Here is a 19,452-nt window from a genome sequence, read left to right as displayed (position 1 = left end):
GTTCCTGCAACATAGCCCGGTCTTGAGCAGCCTGGTCCATCAGCAGGTGGTTAATCTCTTGCTGCAGCCTCACTGCTTCCTGTTGGGCAGCTGCCTGGACACGAGTAGCCTCCTGCTGGACAGCCGTGGCTTGTATCAGTGCCCGGACTACCTCCTCCATTGTGGTGGAAAAATGATAAATAAATAGACCCTCTTCCCCCTTTTTTTTTTTTTCCCCCCCTCCCTCCAAACACCCTCCTCCTTCTGCCGCGCTGTGGACACCAGATCCCACTTCCGAGGCCAGTTGTGACAAAGTTTCTTCTCTACCTTGGTGGGTCTTGTGCTTATTGGTGGATTTGCTCGCCTGGGAGCTTCACGGCAGCCCTCAGCTTGGCTGTTTTTCTGAACCCACAGTCCAGGTCGATGACTCCTATGTCTGACCAGGAGTTGGGAGGATTTTGGGGGGACCCGGGCCCGCCCTCTACTCCGGGTTCCAGCCCAGGGCCCTGTGGAATGCAGCTGTCTAGAGTGCATCCTGGAACAGCTGTGCGACAACTACAACTCCCTGGGCTACTTCCCCATGGCCTCCTCCCAACACCTTCTTTATCCTCCCCATAGGACCTTTCTCCTGGTGTCTGATGATGCTTGACTCCTCAGTCCTCCAACAGTCCACATTCTCACTCTCAGCTCCTAGTGCCTCTTGTTCCCAGCTCCTCTCACGCACACCACAAACTGAAGTGAGCTCCTTTTTAAAACCCAGGTGCCCAGATTAGCCTGCCTTAATTGATTCTAGCAGCTTCTTGATTGGCTGCAGGTATTCTAATCAGCCTGTCTTAATTGTCTCCAGCAGGTTCCTGATTGTTCTGGAACCTTCCCTGTTACCTTACCCAGAGAAAAGGGACCTACTTAGCCTGGGGCTTATATATCTGCCTTCTATTACTCTCCTATAGCCATCTGGCCTGACCCTGTCACAAGTGAATATACGAAATAAACACCTTTTTGAAATTAAGTTTGAAACATTTCATTTTGGAAATGCCGAAATGAATCATTCTGACATTTCTGAGGGGTTTTCCCCCACTACCAAAACCATTTCCCAAAACCAACTTGAATTTTTGAATTGGTTTGGTCCCCACATTTTTCCTTTATTTTGGTGGGAAAAGGTTTTACATGAAAAATTTCACCGAACTCTATGCACAAGCCTTAGCAAGGGCACTAGCAGCAGGAACACTGGGCACCTTTTTAAAGGTAAAGCAAATGTTGCTTGCCCCACTATTCTTCCTAGTTCCTGGGAGTGCCTAGTGCCTGTTCCTTAGAAAGAACAGGAGTACTTGTGGCACCTTAGAGACTAACAAATTTATTATAGCATAAGCTTTCGTGGGCTACAGCCCACTTCATTGGCTGCATAGAATGGAACATATAGTAAAAAGATAGATACATACAGATAAGTTGGAAGTTGCCATACAAACTGTGAGAGGCTAATTAGTTAAGATGAGCTATTATCAGCAAGAGAACTGTCTAAATGGGCCATCTTGATTATCACAACAAAAGTTTTACATGGCAGAGAGGCATTGCTGGCACATGATGGCATAGATCACATTGGTAGATGCGCAGGTGAACGAGCCTCTGATAGTGTGGCTGATGTGATTAGGCCCTATGATGATGTCCCCGAATAGATATGTGGACAGAGTTGGCAACGGGCTTTGTTGCAAGGATAGGTTCCTGGGTTAGTGGTTCTGTTGTGTGGTGTGTGGTTGCTGGTGAGTATTTGCTTCAGGTTGGGGGGCTGTCTGTAAGCAAGGACTGGCCTGTCTCCCAAGATCTGTGAGAGTGATGGGTCGTCCTTCAGGATAGGTTGTAGATCCTTGATGATGCATTGGAGATGTTTTAGTTGGGGGCTGAAGGTGATGGCTAGTGGCGTTCTGTTATTTTCTTTGCTGGGCCTGTCCTGTAGTAGGTGACTTCTGGGTACTCTTCTGGCTCTGTCAATCTGTTTCTTCACTTCAGCAAGTGGGTATTGTAGTTGTTAGAATGCATGATAGAGATCTTGTAGGTGTTTGTCTCTGTCTGAGGGGTTGGAGCAAATGCGGTTGTATTGTAGAGCATGGCTGTAGACAATGGATCGTGTGTGTGGTCTGGATGAAAGCTGGAGGCATGTAGGTAAGTCTCTCTAGCGTAATACATATTTAATAATTTATACGAAGTGGGGGAGCTTCAACAGGCAAGATGGAGAGAGAGCTCCTAGAATAGCCCATAGCTTGGTGGTTAGGGCACTCAGCTGGGATGTAGGAGATCCATGTTTAAATTTAAGTCCCTGGTCTTTCAGAGCAGGGATTTGAACACAAGTCTCCAACATCCTAGGAGAGTCTCTCTCTCACATGCACCAGAAATTCCATCCTGGACCTTTCTCACTAAAGGTTGCTCAAACCTCCTAAGTTTCTGCAAAAAGTTCCAGTTTTGATGAATTGGCGCCTTCCAGTGGAAAACCTTTTTGAAAAATTCCCAACCAGCTCTGTTGTTTTCCTTGTGTAACCTTGGGAATAATCATCCCTCTTCAAAGTCAGGAAATGTAGTATATTAAATGGCCTCCTGTCTTTTCCAGTTTGAAACTGAATTTTGTTAGTTTGTGAATATGAGGAAGCCCTTAAAATGGCAGCTGTACATATCAGTAATTAGCGGAGTGTGACAAGTGGAGAAGCTTGGCCAGTTGTTCATGTCCAAAGTACATGGCATAAGAATGTCATTATCTCTCTCTTTTCTAAGGTGTAGTTGAGCTAGCTGGGAACAGACTTTACAGATTATCCTCATCTATAAAGGTGAGAATTACGGTAGTACAAAATTAAAATGAATAACGCCATCTTTATGATATTGAGTCAGACGCACCCTAATATTCTAGTGTTTGTGAAGCCTGGATTATTTACAGCCCAGTTGGTTACAGAAAAGTAAATGGGAATTTGAGACATTCAGCGTTTGTATTTTGAAAGAAGCACTGTTTCCTGATTAACTCTCCATCTCAGAAGTATGTTTCTCTTTTTAGGCAAATGTTGTTTGACACATCTCAGAACTTATGTTTCAGAGTTGAACGGCTAGAAACTGGGAAATCGTTCAGTTACAAAAAATAAGCAATAGTTCAGGTGTTAAACTACTGATGTGGAAAATTGCTCTGACAGTTATGATGTTGGTCTTCCTTTTAGTAAGACTTACTATCATTTACTTCAAATACATCAGCTGATGTCGTGCTGCCTGGTACAAGCCAACCTGTGCTATGTTGTTGCAGTGATGTGTGTGTGCTAAAACAAAATACTGAATGAGGAGGGGCAAAGAACTTTGTTTTATGAATATCGCATCAATTGTATCTCAGATATGAGAGGAGTTACCCGTGTTGCAAATTCTTGTGTTTGCTGATGTGTGTTCGCACTATGGATAGTAATGCAACAGACAGGACCGGCTTTGTAAAACGAGACTTGAGTTTTGTACCTACATTTTTGCACCTGCAATTTCTTTTGGAGGCAGACATGCAAGCACAGTCACTAAAGGCTGTCTTTTGAGTTTAAATTTCTGTCTTCGTTTTCTAGGTTCGTGATTTGGTGATGAAGGAAAAGCAAATGAAATTAGGAAAAGTGTTGGTATCTCAGATCCTCCAATCTGGAAGTAGTTTTAGTTGTAGCGTGGGAGAAAGGGTTGCTTTAGAGAACTGTGAATGTATGTGGCCCTGGAGATTTTTAATAATGGATCAATTTATTTGTTTTTATATGCTGTGGCATTGTTATCTGGAGAAGGAAAATCTGCGAGAGCTGTAAGGAACTAAAATTCTTACGTGGCGGCTGCTGCTGCTTGAGAGACTGATTCTCGAGAAACTGATTCTCAGAATTTCCACTGTAGGAGACCAGTAAATCTTACACTGTACTTCAGTGTCATTCATTCATTGTGGAATGTACAAGCACACTACGATGGCTTAAAATGTGTACAAAAATGACTTTGGGAACTACTGGAAAACGCTGTCTGCCTTAGATAGGTACCTTGTGGAAAAACATGCCAGTAATATGACTGTGAGAGAGAAAAAATGATGGTCCAGTCATACAAACTTGGTACGCTTGTAACTTAGCGAAATAGAATTAGATGTTTCTCAACACTTGCAGTAGGTATATCATTTTTCAGTACAGGAAATATATAGAAATAAGGCTTTTTGTTTCCTTTCCCCATTTATATTTAAGTTCCCCTCCAGCCATCAGAGTGATGATCCCTGTACAGAATCTTTTTACCCGATCACGTGACTTTTTCTCTACAATACTAAAGTGGCTGAATTTGACTAAGAGTTTGACTAAGACCATAAAGGCTGATGGTGGAAGGAAAGATGGGTACCCAGAAAAATAAAAATTGGCTGTGAGGAATATAAAAATCTCCCTGATGTGAAAACTCCTTCATTCATTAACATCCTAAAACCCATCATTTTTGTGAACACCCTCAGACTGCCAAAAATGGCAGTGTGGGGAGAAATGGCAAAGAATGAGCATCAGCTGTGAGGCTTTATGATGTCATAGAATCATTATGTCACTCAATGCCAATTGATTTCTAAGGCTGATTGCGAGCAATCATTAATCATTTTGTATTGAGCAGCATGCCAACTCTGTCGCATCTGGGGCAAATACAAGTGGCACCTATTTAACCAACATCCTGCTCTCAGCGCTTTCATTCTTCAGCTTTCAAAGTAAACCAAATTGCTAGAGTTGCAGCAAGGTTTTTTTTCCTTTTTCTTTCTTTTGCCAAAGATTCTAAACTGGCCAAAATGAAAGCCTCCGCATGCTTGTGAGCTTGCTGCTGTTTGCCCATACTGAATATGCCACTGAGTTACCAGAATATGTCAGCCTGTTCCAAGTGGAAGCTAGTGTGACCGCTGTAATAATACTTGAAATTTCAGAACTATAGCACAGTATTATGAGCTCCTACTGAAGGTGTGATATTTTGTATGTGTATTAACTCCAGGGAAAGGAGGGACTGTGCTACTGCACACTATTCATGCCACTGTACCTTGGCCTCAGAACAAGGGTTGATGAGCCAAAAGCAAGATGGAGGCCTTGCTTTTGGAAACGTTTATGCAAATACTTAGCGTTATGTATGAGAATAGTCTCTCAGAGCTCAGCGCATCTACTTCCCATGTGTATAAAATTAATAAGGACATGCGTAAGCGTTTGCAGGTTCAGGGCCAGAGCTTGCGGGAATCCCATCAGGATCCAAATGAGGTGAGTTTTGTAAATATCACCCCTGCCCGCCCCGACAGCTGTCCTACTGCGTTACTGTGAGGCATTCTATCCATTCTTTGTGCTGTCTTCACGTGAAGCCAGGTGATCTTATGTCTTTAAGTTCTTAAGAAATCCTTCAACATGTCATAGTAGTGAAATTAAAGTTCCTTTTCACCACACAACTTTGGCACTCATAAAAATTTACAGACATATTTTGGTTTAGAAATAATTTGGAAATACATTTTTTAATATAAACTTCCCTCAATATCTGCTCTTGGAAGCTCTCAGTGATTTGTAGCCAAAATGTCGTATTTCAGGAGATTATTAAATGCTCCTGCTCTCTGTTCTTATCTCTGATTAAGGATCTATCTTACTCTTTTGAACTCACGGCTTCGTTTCTGTTGGTACAGTCCTCTATTGCATTGCCAAAAGCCTGGGTCATAATAGATCGGTGTCAGTTATCCAGAGGCAAAAGAAAAATAAAACTCGTGAAATGGTCCTTTGTGATTAGTACTGTTCCACAATTTGGGAGAGAACTCACCTACAAATTCAGGTATTATAAGTAGGACATATCTCATTACTAAACTGGGCCATTTGGTATACACACTCAAATGTCTCAAATTATTTCTGTAGAAAAGAAAAAAATGTTAATGCTAATTCCTTCCTAAAGTTTCCTAAATAATAGTCACGGAAGTAAATCTTAAACTACAGATACTACTTATTTTTATTTTTTATGTAGCATAATTAGATAATTCTCCAAGGAACTTTTTATCACGTGTTTTCCTTAATTAACATTAAATGTCATGAACACTCAGTCAGCTTCACTTGATCAAAGACAACGTAGGTTGTCGCAGTATTTTGAGAAATAACATAACATTTACTAATTACATTATTGATCTTTATGGTCTGAAAAGTCCTAATTTATATGTGAAGCAAACTGGACTTGGCTGAGCCTGCTGGGGGAACTTTGAACATGAATAGTTCCTGGCAGTTTCCAGCGTCTCACTTGTATAAATCACTTCTGGGGCTGATGGTGCATCTGTTTTCAAAGGTGATGATGTTTTAATGGACTTTGAAATCTGAAAAAGTGTGTTCCATCTGACTCCGCATGAAAGAGGAAAGCGCTTTGGGATTTTTTAGTTCTGATTTTAATCTTTCTGAAAGAGATTTTAGATCTGTAGGTAGATGCATTTGAAAAGTAGAAGTAAGATGTGATTAGTTTATTTTAATTAGTGGGCCATCCTAATAAGATTTTCCCAAAGCTCCCAACCACTTTTAAAAAAAAAAAAAGTGGATTTTTCGTACATTCTTCAAAGGTAATGATAGTTTCGAATGTTTGAAAGCTTAGTCTTGTGGAAAAGTAAAAATGTTCCAAAAACACACATCGGCTGGTGACAATTTGATAGGCACAAAGGCTATGTCAAGTAGCAGGAATTATCATTAATGTGGCTCATGTGAAGAAGCGTAATGCTTTCACAGGAGAGAGACAAGGAATTTAGATCAGTGACATAATTACAAAATGTTACTCCTTTTCCTTAACAGCTTATGCTTAAGAACTTAAAAAGCCCTGTTTTATACAGAGCATATGTGTAATTAATCATTGCAGTTTCATGACATTGCCGTTTATGCTCAATTCATCGTAATGAGGTAAGTCATTACTTGCAGATATTTTGTTTAAACTGTAAAAAGCTCGGCATTATTCAGGCCACAGCCTGATCTTTAGTTTTTCAGCTGTCACTTATGTGCCACTTCTCCATTTCACTCTGAGATGCTGGGAGGAACTGATAGGGATATGCTGCAGAAATAACTCTGAAGTCTGCAGCAAGGTATTTGCTGAAACAATACTGTAGGATGTTTAGTAAATGCGAGGAGCGCTAATTGCAATAAGCAGAAAGGACTGCTCTTAAGCCTTACAGTCCCCGAGAAATGCAAGTGTTCTTGTATATTGTCAATTCTGGTTCTGCTTAGGTCAATGGCAAAGTCCTATTGATGGGACCAGTGTTTGGCCTTAAGTTGTGTGGCTGATGTTACTGTCTGTAATATTGGGAGAGTTTTGTATCAGAAAGTGGTTGTTCATGGGCCTAACCCTACTGGTATTATGAGAGAGGCCCCAGCTGAAGTCAGTGGGATTACTTATGTACACAGGGTGGGAAGGATTTGGCTTATATGAGCTGCCATAATATGTAGGCACAACCAGGACTCTCAGGAGCCACGCTGCCAGGCTGCGCTCGACTCCCCGCCTTCTGAGGGTTTTGGAGCTTAAGGAGTACCACTGGGAGGGTCAGCCTTACCAAACTCTGATTAATCCTCACAGGGTTTGTGGAGAGACTATGTTGCTGAGACTGACCCGGCCATTCCCACAGATTCCAGTTAGCGTTACCGCCTGGCTGGTATTTGACCAGCCTGGCCAGGGTTTTATATGGATTTGTCAGTTGTCAAAAAAATACTGTAATCTGCCAGTTTTCTTTTATGTGCTCTAAAGGTGTGTGGTGTTATCACAATACACTGGGTTATCAGACGTTAAAAGTTTCTGTGTCCAGCTGAAGGTTCTGCAGTATTCCCACTTCTGCAGCTTATGTGATAACTGATCAAAATACAGCTGTCTGCCTACCAACATGCAAGTGCATTGTGTGTGTGTGTGTGGGGGGGGGGGTTTGAGTGACTATAAAGGGCTGTTGAAGGGGAGATTGCGGAGTTGCCTTGTGGCTGGGGATTGGGGTTGCCTCAGGCTTGCCTTGTGTGGAGGGGGTGTGTGTGTGTCTGTGCATGTGTGCCTTTTTTTTCCCCCATTTCAAAGGTGATAATGTTAATCCCTGTCCCCATGGAGGGCATTCACAGAGGGGCTTTCATAGATTATAAAGCCAGAAGGGACCAGTGTATTCTGACCTCCTCTCTGTATTGACCATAGGAATGTCCCTGTATTGATTCTTGAACTAGAGCCTACAGGGGGAAAAGGAGATGGTGCAGTAGAGGGGTCATCTTCCTTTCCCTTTGGCAGCCGCTAGAACTGTCACCTCGACTAACATGGCAACAAAGGTATAATGTTGTGTTGCCACCTCAAGGTGAGTCATTAACAAGCCAGCACTACCCCCTTGCAGGGTGCACACACCTGACAGGAGCAGAATTTCAGTTCTCTAGGTCGGTGGTTCTCAAACTGTGGGTTGGGACCCCAAAGCCCTTGAACTTCTTTGCCCCCTCCACCCGGGGTGACAGGGTTCGGGCTTTGGATTCCTCCCCACCCCACACACATGCAGGGCTCGGGCAAGCTCAGACTTCAGTCCCCGTTCCTGAGGTCATGTAGTAATTTTTGTCATCAGAGGGGGGTCGCCGTGTAATGAAGTTTGAGAACCCCTGCTCTAGGGGCCCGTTTTAAATGGGGGAACCCTCTGTGGGATGTAAACACTGGAAAAAAAGGCTGCTGATCTGCTTCTCAGGCCTTGAAAGGGGAACAGGGGGACACGGGACGTTACCACAAATACCCAGCCTTCTCTTGCTGATGTTTTGTGGAGCACAGGTTGGGTCCGTGGGTCAGTCAGAAACTTTAGACAGCCTGTAGGGTAATGTTAGGACAGTTCCTAAATAGGTGGGTTACAGATGCAAACAAAGACCACCCCCCTCCCCCCCCAAACAATCGTTCACACCTCTCTGATGTTTCAGCATAAGATGGAATGTTTTCACTCCCTTATTATATTATACTGGAGAGTCCAAATGCGTAAAAAATAAGGGTCATTGATCTAAAATAGTCTTTCGTTGTGTTAGCTCAAAATCCAGCTCTCTTTCCTTGCAAAATTTGGGAGTAAGATCGGTCTATCAATGTATCTACTGATCTATGTATCTACTATTCTGTCTGTTTTATCTCGCTAGCTCTGTATCTATCATTCTATCTAGCTGATCTCGCTAGCTTTTTCCACCAAATGCATCCGATGAAATGAGCTGTAGCTCACGAAAGCTTATGCTCTAATAAATTTGTTAGTCTCTAAGGTGCCACAAGTACTCCTTTGCTTTTTGCGAATACAGACTAACACGGCTGCTACTCTGAAACCTGTCGCTAGCTCTGTATCTCTTTATTTATGGTATTTTTGTAATGCCATCACAGTATCCAGGCACTGTAGGATGTATTAGAGGGATGGAGAAAGGAGTCCATTTGTCTGATTGGCACATTTTATAAAGCCATTTAAAAACCAGGAGAAGAACTACCCCTAGGGACTGAGAGTAGCACAGTGACAATGCCATTAGTTAAGGGATTGTTTTGAACTCCGCTTCCCATGGGGGGAAAAAAATCAAGTAATAAAGGTTGTAGCTCTTCTTATAGCAGATTATTTATTGAATTCCCAGCCAAATAATGTCATGAAGCTGGTGTTCAGCTTGTACAGAAAATATGTATCAGTAACAGGAGGGGAAAATACCCCATTAATAGAATTTTGTGGGTTTAAAAAAACAAGTTCTAAAGTCAGGATTTTAAAAGCTAGCGTTAAACTGAAAATAACCCAAACATTAGAAAGCATGGAAATGCAGAGTTAGGGTACCACTGTGTCCTCCTGTCAGGTAGAGATCTAGCGGACTGAACGTTGCTCTGGGACCCAGGAACTCCAGTGTTCTATTCCCGGGTCTGCCAATGAATTTGTGTTTCTTCAAAGTGCTGTGATACAGGAGGGCCAGGGAGCAGTCGTAGAGTGTTAGAGGGGAAGTATATAAGCCCTAGGCTAATTAAGGTGTGGTTCCCTGTAGACTAGGGAGAGTTGCTACAGGTTAATTGGAGCACCTATTGTCAATTAAGGCCCTGTCAGGAACCTAATAAAACCTCCTCCTTCAGGCAGTCAGAGGAGGAGAAAGGAGAGAAGATTGGAGCTGTGTTATGAGAACTGAAGTAAGGGAGACGCTGCCCTAGTAGGACAAGGAGACTCCCTCCCCCCAGCGTCTAAGGACCGAGGTTAACCCCACCTAAGGGGGATGAGGGTAAGAAACCCGCAGTGATTGAGAGGGGCTAGGACCCAGAGTGAGGAGCAAACTCAGACCCCTCCCCTGATCCCCTCCTCTATCACCTTCCTGGGCCACTAGCAGAGCCCTTGGCACCCAGGGGCAGGTGGTGTCTTAGCGCCCCCCACCCCACCCCCAAGGCAAGCGCAGGACCCACCATCTGAACATTGGCCATCTTGTCACAGTGCTTAACAAACGTTAATGAGGCCTCACAATCTCCTCTGTGAGGTTTAGAAGGACTTGCCCCATTTTACAGATAGGAAAACAGGCAGCGAGAGGTTAAGGTATATGCATACGCAGCCCTCAGCTTGCACGTGCGAAACATATGCTATTCTATTCTATACATGTTTTATCACTTTTTATCACCAAAGTATCTGAGCACTTTCCAGTGGTACATGAAGTGATGTGACTAATGTCTGTCACATGTGGTTCATTCTTTCTCTCATCTTCTCCCCAGGGAGAGAACTTGGGCACATGTACAAAAGCACATGGAAAACTGAGGCTCTGTTTTACACATCAGGTCTGCTGCTCAGCTGGGAATAGAACTCTGAACTCTTGTCCCATTTTTGTGCTTTAGCTACAAGACCATCCTATATGAATCCAAAAGGCACCTTAGGAAAAGCGTGGGGAAGAAAAAGCGTTCTTAGACAGAGCAGGCTAGAGAATTGTTCAATTAGAAAGGATAAGGTCAAAAGTCTAGCCAAACATTACATGCTTTCACTCACATGTCCAGTAAGGGACAGCAGATCATATGAAGACCTGGATGGACCAGCCTTCTAGGGAAGTTCAAGCTGTGTGTTTCAGGTTTGGTCTTGTGTCTTGCCTTGTTATAGCTATCTTTATTTCAATATTATTGGGTGGGAATGAGAGAGAACAAAAGGTTACTTGGCTGGAAATGCCCAGAGATTTTACTAATGGTGCCCTATCTAGCAAGAGGACTGTTAGCCTCTCTTTTTATTGTGGAAGAGGTTAATGAAGTGCAGGCATAGTGCATGCTCCTGTCCACAGATTCCAAGGCCAGAACGGACCATTGTGATCATCTAGTCTGTCCTCCTGTATAACACGGGTCATAGAACTTCCCCAAAAGGATTCCTAGAGCAGATCTTTTAGTAAAATATCCATTCTTGAAGTTTTGGAGTAGGCAAGATGTAGTTAGGGTTCTTTGTGTCTGAGGAATGGAAATTGATACAGCATGTGGTGCGAGACAAAAGAGAAGGCTAAGGCTGGTAAGAGTGAATTGGTTATTCAGATAAAGCAAGGGATAATAAAGCTTGAATGAGTGGCAGGCCCATAGCTGAAATCCTCCATCTTGCCTTTGAGTGAGATCACCTTAAACTCATACCTGTAAACGTTTTCACCCAGGAAGAAGTGTTGCTTCTGTCATGGGAGAGGGGTAATCAACTACATTGAAGGTCTTGACCCTTTGCCCTGCCACACAACTGGCATACTTGGAGGCCCAGGAGAGGCTAAAAGTTGTAACTAAGAGCCTGGAGGCTACCCAGGTCCCCCGGACACAGGCATAATTAAGGTTGAGTGCACTGGTGGAGATGATTATCTGAAGTGAATTCTGTGGAGGAACAATACTGAAAGACATCTGCTGGTGATTTTAAATAGGATTATTCAGCAGTATCTCTGGCCAGCATTGTGTGGGGACATAGAGGAGGGAGGATGCTTAGCAGGGTAGAGAAATGGCTCTACCAAAACAGGAGGGAAGTGGGAACTGGCGGAGTGTGCACAAGGGAATGGAACATTATAAAACCAGGGCTGACGAAAGGCAATGCCACTTGAAGTGGGCTGTGGGGATCTTCATTCATGTGAGGGCATGGAGAGGAAACAGTAGCTTGTATGGAAAATATAGGATTTCCACAGGCCAGGTTTTAAATAAAAAAGGGCCACAAGCTTACACCTGCGCTGAACAGCGGTTGAGGTTGTGGATCAGTGTCTATTCAGTGCAGGAGAGGGGCATGCATGTTGTTGAAAAACATTCCTTTTGTTAGCCCACAACTGGTCTAAACCCTCCAAGACAGATGGCTATCCAGACTTTTTGAAAACCTCTAGTGAAGGAGATTCTACCATTTCCCTACACTTGTCTACTTGCCACCTTTGCAATCAAATGTGTGGAAGCGCCTGCAGTCCCACTGAGAACAGCACAGTAAACGAGAGGAGCATTTCCCATTCCTTTCAAACACAATTGCCTGCTCTCTCCATACCGGAGATACTGAGAGCAAAGCCTGAGACCAACCCAGGTCCAGAAATGGCAACCCAAGCCCAAGGGTTTGTGTGGAATAGCAGTAGAATGGAGAAGAGGCAAAGAATTCCCTTGCTGAGATGCAGAAAGGTGTCATGCTGGTGGCCTAGCACATTGTAACTAAACTAAAGTGCTTTCACACCCTTCGGTTTGGGTGACTGTGCAGGACCGTGCCATCCTGTGGAGTTTTCTATTAAACAGTGTTAGGACAAGACGAGAACAAAGCTAAGGCTGGAGCATGATTGTTCTATTGTGATTTGCCCAGTTCGCACAAGCCAGCTAAACCAGGGCCCCAGTCCTGCAAGCACTTAGGCACATTAATAGTCCCACTGAGCTCAAAGGGACTCGTGCATAAACTCTGCAAGTGTTTGCAAGACTGTGGCCTACATGAAGGTACAGCAGAATTTAAGCACATTTTTTAAACCAAGGCCTGTGGTTTGCCTGAACTGAAGGAAACATCTTGCATCCCTAGGGCCGGAAATAGGCATTAAGTCTGAGGAGTGTGAAGTTAAGGCATGTGTTTAAGTACCTCGCTAAACGAGTGAGCTGCGATGCAATATTCTTGTAACTTCTGGGGATGTCTGGGAACCATTTCTGTTTCCTGATCGGTCAAATTCCCTAACAGGTATTGGATTGTCTGACTTTGATTTTGGATCATGTGACTTTGCTTTGGGGATAAGAGAACTCCTATTCCAGCTGGTCTTGTGTAGGAGGGTATGTGCCGAGGGGCCCTCTTATGCTACATTCACTGTTAACCTCAAACAGGGCAGATTCTGACCTAGTGTGCAAAGGTACAGAAAGGGCATATGGAACTATCCAGCCCCAACACTTTTGTATTCCTGAGAAGGGGTGGGCGAAAATCCGAATGATGAGTTTTCCCTCTGAGTGCCAGGTGTTCGAAAGCAAGTGGGAAAAGGAGAGAGCCGGCTATGGAGGGAGAAGTAAAAGATAGTACCTTTTATTGTGATATTCTTGATCAGATGGACAAATACACAGAGAGAGAGAAATGTACTTGTTCTCAACCGTGCAGGAAACCTTAATATATGTTGGCTCTAAAATTCCATTCAAAGCCAGAGACCAGCCCACCACTTTTACCTCTATTACAGTGTAACGACTTTGGGAATAACAATAACAGTGTATGACAGCAAATTTGAAAGGGCAAGGCCCAGGAGAGAGATGGATCACAGCAATCTATAGAGGCCAGATAATGAGATCTGCATTTGCCCTTCAATTAATTCATGTGACCCTCATGCCATCTGCATCCAAAGACTGAACTGCTAGGTCCAAATTCTCTGCTGGTGTAAATTGACACATTGACTTCACCAGAACTGTGTCATTTACGCCAGTAGCAAATGTGGCCCTTATTTTTATTCTTATTCTTATTCTTCTGCATTATATTTAAGACATTTCATTGCAGTCCCTTGTTCATTATGGGTTTGCTCTGTCTGATGTATTAATGAATGTTTTTCCCCATCCCTGATGACAGATTTTTTTTGCCTGGTGCCCTGTTGCTGGAAGCCAGGTGCTTTTACCCTTAATGAACAATTTCCTGGAAAAAAATGAAATAAACAATAGATAAAATGGGCCAGAGAGGCAGTGGGGTGAAGAGCTTAGCACAGTTGTGTGAAATTAAATAGGGGTTGGGGTCATATTCTCGTTTTGTCTCTCGCTTCATTATTATAACAATTCAAAGCATTGGAACAAATTTTGAAAGCTTAAATGATGGTTCCTGGAAAGGTGAGGATGCTCTATGGGGCCAACCAACTGCCTGGATCTGCTGGGAAGTCTGGCCAGATCCTCCTTTCTCCACGGCGCAAAGGAGCAGAAACAGACCCCACATATCGTGGAAGCGGAGGACCCGCAGCTACCTCCAAGCCCATGGAAACTCTTCTGTATGAATATATGATTGGGTCCTGTAGGCATTCAGGGTGTGACTAATAGGAGGGTCAGTGGTGAGGTAGTAACTGGGCAGCATGTTGCCTTGAGGAAGGGCTTGAAAGCAATTGCAGACAGCTCTGAAAATTAATGCTACTTTAGCCTTCACTATCTCCTCCACAGTCAGCCTCCCCTTCACTGAAAGGGTCTACCTAGTCAGCCACTGTGTGGGGCTCCGGGGGAGCCAGTGGCAAAGAGGCGCATGTACAAGCCATGCTATCAAAGCCAGGTTGGGCTTGTGAGGCAGAAGGAGGAGCAAACTGCCCCATCCATCTAGCTGCAGGATTTGAGACGTCTCTTCCCCAGCCTCAGTGGGTTTTGAAACCCTTTCTCTGTGCTTCATCAGTGAGCCGCCACCGCCACCTGGCTGAAAGCATGATCTGGTGACAAGGGCCTGACTAGGATATTCAATGTGTTTTCCCCACCCATGGGAGAGGAGCCCTGGGCCTCTGAATTTGGCCTGTGCATTTTGTTTTCAGGATTGTAGTAGTTGAGATTTAGGCCCGTTTAGGGGGATGGCCCTTAACTTGCCAGTTATATTACCTAGGCCTTAAATAACAAAGGTCACCCGTTCTCAAAGTTAGGTGCCTAAAACTAGGCATCTGAATCCATGTTTATGCACCTAAATAAGTGGCTTGATTTTCAGAGGTGCTGAGCATAGGAGACAAAGGGATTTAAGAGTGCTCAGAATCCCTGAAGATGCCTAAATATGAATTTAAGCTCCTAACTTCAGGCTTCCAACTTTGACACTGTGGGGCAAATCCCTTTCCTCCAATATCTACAGTATTCCAGGGATCCCCAATAGGGAGTATAGGGAAGTACAAAGGAATGCGATAGCTGGGTAGCCTCGTGTGTGTTAGGTAAAATGAGCAATTTTTTAAAGTGCCATCATTACACTTCAATTTTCATGCCACTGGAAATGTTGAAATTGATTAAACAACCCTCTCAGATTTAGCAAGAACTTGGCAGACACAGATTTTTGTTTAAAGTGAAGTTTCTCTCTCGGCTTCCCTGCCAATGCTTTAATGGATATGAAGTTGGAAAACTTTGTATTAAGATTTCTAGAGGCTCGGGGGAAAATGGCATGCTGGAAGAGGATGTCTGACTACTGCTGTCACTGAGAATACTACAGAGGATAGAGTTCTGGGGAAAAACAGTGATCCGGAGAAGGGGATCAGATGAAGACGTACTCTATCGGACCAGTGAGGTTTCTATTAAGGATGTAGAAGCAGGAGAAACAGATTGTTTCCTTAGTGTGTACGAAGGAACGTAAAATAACAGTTTTGACCTGACTGCAGCATTTCATGAAAATCTGAGTTCAGTTGTCAGCAGTTTTGAGATTGTAATTCAAATAAAACAAGAGTTTCTTTGGAGGCGTTAGCAAGCTTGGAAACCAGATTGGAAAAACTGAATCTGGACTCTTGTTGATGTCTCCAGGTTCACGGATCATTCTTCTCCCAGAGACACAGCACTGTTCAGGAATAGAAGAGAGAGGGGCCTTTGGGTGAAAAATGAGATGTAGCATTGGGATTCGATAGTGCTGCTATGGATCAGCAGCCATCAATCTAATTTAGTTAATTTGTCACTTGCTCAACTGTTCATTGGACTTGGACTTTTTAGTTGTTTGGTTCATTATATTTTTCCTCCAAGATAAATGTAGACAAAAAAGAAGTGATAAATAGCAACAATGTATTCAAATGAAAATACAGAGGAAACTTTACACTTCCTAACAGAGGCTTCTGCTTGACTTTTGTGCTCTGTTAGAATGCTGCTGTATTTGTTCACTTACACATATTTGAAGTTACTTATTTTTCATTCAGTTGTCTCAATGTCACTTGTCACTAATCTTGCCCATAGCAGAAACATACATGGGTTTGTAGTTCAGGCCACGTCTATATATGTATTTTTGCACCGGTATAATTATTTCTGTTAGACGTGTGATTTTTTGTTTTTGTGGGGTTTTTTTGTTTTAACCATAATAATTACACTGGTATGATCTCCTACTGTGGATGCAGTTATACTTGTTTAAAGGTGCCTTATACCAGTATAACATATTCCTCTTTCCCTGTAAGAAGAGCTATCCCAGAATAAAGCAACTGTATATCGGCATAATTGCATTCACATAATAGGGTACTCAGCTTTAACTATACCACTATATAGTCAAAGCAATTAGACATTTGTGCATAGACGAGACCGGAGTGTGTGGTTACCCTAGTCATACTGCAGCCTGGGGGTGTTAGGATGTATGGGGTACAAGGTCTGTGTTGTTTGAAGTAGCCAATAAAGCAGGGGTTGCAAGTATTTTTAATGTAACTTTTAAATTTCACCCTGTATCAGGAATGAGGCAATTGGGTGGCTTTCTAATGTGAAGGATGCTGGGGACTGTTGTTGCTACACTTGATCTAAGGCTTACTTGAGGCTATACGTCACTGATCGTGTAGGGTGAGCTTTTCAAAAGTGCTTCAGTTGGAGAGTTAGGCTGTTGCTGATTACTTTTGAAAACCCCGTCCTTAGCTACTGCTGTTTGCCACTGCAGTGATCACAGGTTGCCAAAGCAGAGGCCACACTGAGGTCGGACTAAATTATCACGATGGTAATTTCTGGCCTTCAGGTCTCTGAGTCAGGCTGAATCAAGCCCATGCTGCCTACGCCTATGATAAATAATGCTGTAGTTCTAGTGAGAGAAACCATATAAAGTAAAAGAACGAAGCTTTGATGGTTTGTACGTGTCACTAGAAAGACTCATTACAAGAACAGTTTAAGACTTTGGGTGTGGTTGGCTATTTAGTGCCTGTTGTAGGTGCCAACAAAATAACACAATCAGCACATGGAGTTGTGTCAAACAATGTAATTAATATTCTAGTCCCAGATACTGTCGAAGCACTAACCCTGGGTGTTTTGGAGGACATAGTACTGCAGTGGATCAGCTTACCTGCCTTTCACTCTATTTGAATCCTAGTTTATAGCATATAAATCACAGGAGGGAAATGTACATAAAGTTGTGAGGGGTGTTCAGGTGCCATTATCTCGATGGGGTCATTCCTCCCCGCTACACACCCCGACTCTATAGCTGCAAACAGCAGTGTCTGTATAGCTCCATTGTGCAGGATTAGAGTGGGGAGAGGAAGGGACAGTGCCGGGGTTCCATACACTCTCCACAGCTCCCTGTGCACATGGCTGTGCACAATAGATAGATGAGAATGGGCTGCAGAGGGCTGAGACCAGAGCATCCACCCAGTGGATTGCCACCCCTGTAACATGGGTGCGTTGGGACCATGAAAGACTTCACCAGACAGTGGGTTGGCTTGCCAGTTGCTCCATAGCCCGCAAGACTTCTTCCCCTTCGGAGATGCATCTGGGTGTCTGGATTTTTCTTGCCAATGTCCCTTTGGCTTTGAAATTGCTGTTGAAGTGTTTGCCATGTGCGTGAGAGTTATTTTTCCTCTGCTAATCCACCATCAGGGCTCTGTGTCGAGAATGAACATTAAAGTCCCAATGGACTTGACTTTAGAATAATGACTTAAAAGTCCAAACATTCAAAGGCCTGACTGCTCATTTTGTGCCAGTTGTTGATTTCAAGCACAAAATTATAAGATAACATTTTAATTTTATTTCTAAATAAAATGACAGGCCAATTTTTGAAAACCTAATCTCTCTGAAAGGGAACCAGCAGTTGTCTGCACTTCGGCTCTGGTTCGCTGACATTTTTATGTGCTGTTGATGTAGTGTTTTCATTATAGCTATGCTGAGCTGTCCATTGATTGTAATTACTCAGTTATTTAAGGAAAATATTTTTTTGAATTTTTAAAATTAGATACATGTGATGTAAAATCACAAGTATTGACCCCAAATGATGTGTCCCAATTTCCTCACATATTAATCTTGATCTACGTATACCTCGTTACCCTAGTGCCCCACAATCTTTAAGTATTTATCTTCCCAACAACTCTGAAGTGATTTGCCCAAGGGCGCACTGGAAGTTTGGGGTAGAGGAGAAATTTGAACACAGATCATCTTAGTACTAGACTAATGCCCTAACCACTATCCCAACCTTCCTTGCACCGAATGGCTTTCATAGCCCTTAACAAAACCAGTTACATATATTTCTTTTGCTTTCCTTTCTGCTAGATCATTGAAAAAACTGATGAATGATAGTCTGTGTGTGGCACTCTGGCCTCACTCTCCCTTGAGGACTTTGGAAAACCTCCATGCATTTCCAAAAATAATCTGCAATAGATTGATGAAACATCTTCAATTATTATTCATTCCATGGCATTGGCTTTATCCTACAGTCCTCTATCCAGCCAAGCTCCCAATGATTTCAATGGAAGCTTTCTAAATGAGAGGGCTACTGAGTGCTGAACTAGGCTTTTACAGCCAGATTTATTGAAGGAATTTAGGTGCCTAATTCCTATTTAAACTAATGGGAGTTGGGGACCTAAATATTTCGTATATTAAAAAAAAAATCTGGCCTTTAGATGTCTCTACAGTATGGCCCATGTACTGTTCTTGGTAACAGTTTAAATTGACACTGAAATATTTTACAGGTGAGAAGTTCAAAGCTGCTTAATTGATTCGAATGCCCAATTCCCATTAGAAATGGGCATCCTGATCCCCGTTCAGTTTTGGAAAACTCAGCTGATCTCTCTCATATAATGTGCTAATGGATGACAATAGGGCACCCTTTAAATATAATGGGGAGAGGGTTAGGGCTCCTATAAGATTTTCTTACAGTCTAAAAGAATTCCTTTAAAAATAGACCTTGGTAAATATAATTTCTTCCTTGGATCTTCGAAGAGCAGATTCTGACCCTTGTGATCGCGCTGAGCAGCACTGAGCTCCAGGAGGAGTCCTGAAGAAGTAGATTCTCCTCAAATTGAGCAAGGGAATCAGGACTTGGCCCTTTACATGGTTTCACCCTCTCTCTCCCCCCCGCCCCCAGATTTCTCAATAAATGGGTAAACCCAGTAATCTTTTTTTCTTTTCTTTTTTTTCTTTATCAATTATCTAAAATGTCACCTGATCCTTGTTTAATTGGTGCTTCATTCCTGCCATTCACTTTTGCTCCTGCCATAA

General features: G+C 43.1%; 1 protein-coding gene across 4 annotated transcripts in view; it reads left to right on the top strand.

The window, feature by feature from the left end:
• Positions 1-19,452, top strand: part of MEGF11 (multiple EGF like domains 11) — a 384,734-nt gene that overhangs the window by 83,770 nt on the left and 281,512 nt on the right. For 3 of the 4 annotated variants that reach the window (XM_038420568.2, XM_043493760.1, XM_043493759.1), the window contains exon 1: positions 10,047-10,172. The exons of the other annotated variant lie outside the window; for it this stretch is intronic. The gene's annotated coding sequence lies outside the window, so the exon portion shown is untranslated. Of the gene's footprint in view, positions 1-10,046; positions 10,173-19,452 lie in introns of those variants that run through there. 4 annotated transcript variants of the gene reach the window in all.

The sequence above is a fragment of the Dermochelys coriacea genome, chromosome 10 (assembly GCF_009764565.3).
Source record: "Dermochelys coriacea isolate rDerCor1 chromosome 10, rDerCor1.pri.v4, whole genome shotgun sequence".
In the NCBI taxonomy this organism is placed as follows: domain Eukaryota; kingdom Metazoa; phylum Chordata; order Testudines; family Dermochelyidae; genus Dermochelys; species Dermochelys coriacea.
Note: the sequence above shows the minus strand (reverse complement) of the source record. Positions and strands in the feature narration are given on the sequence as shown.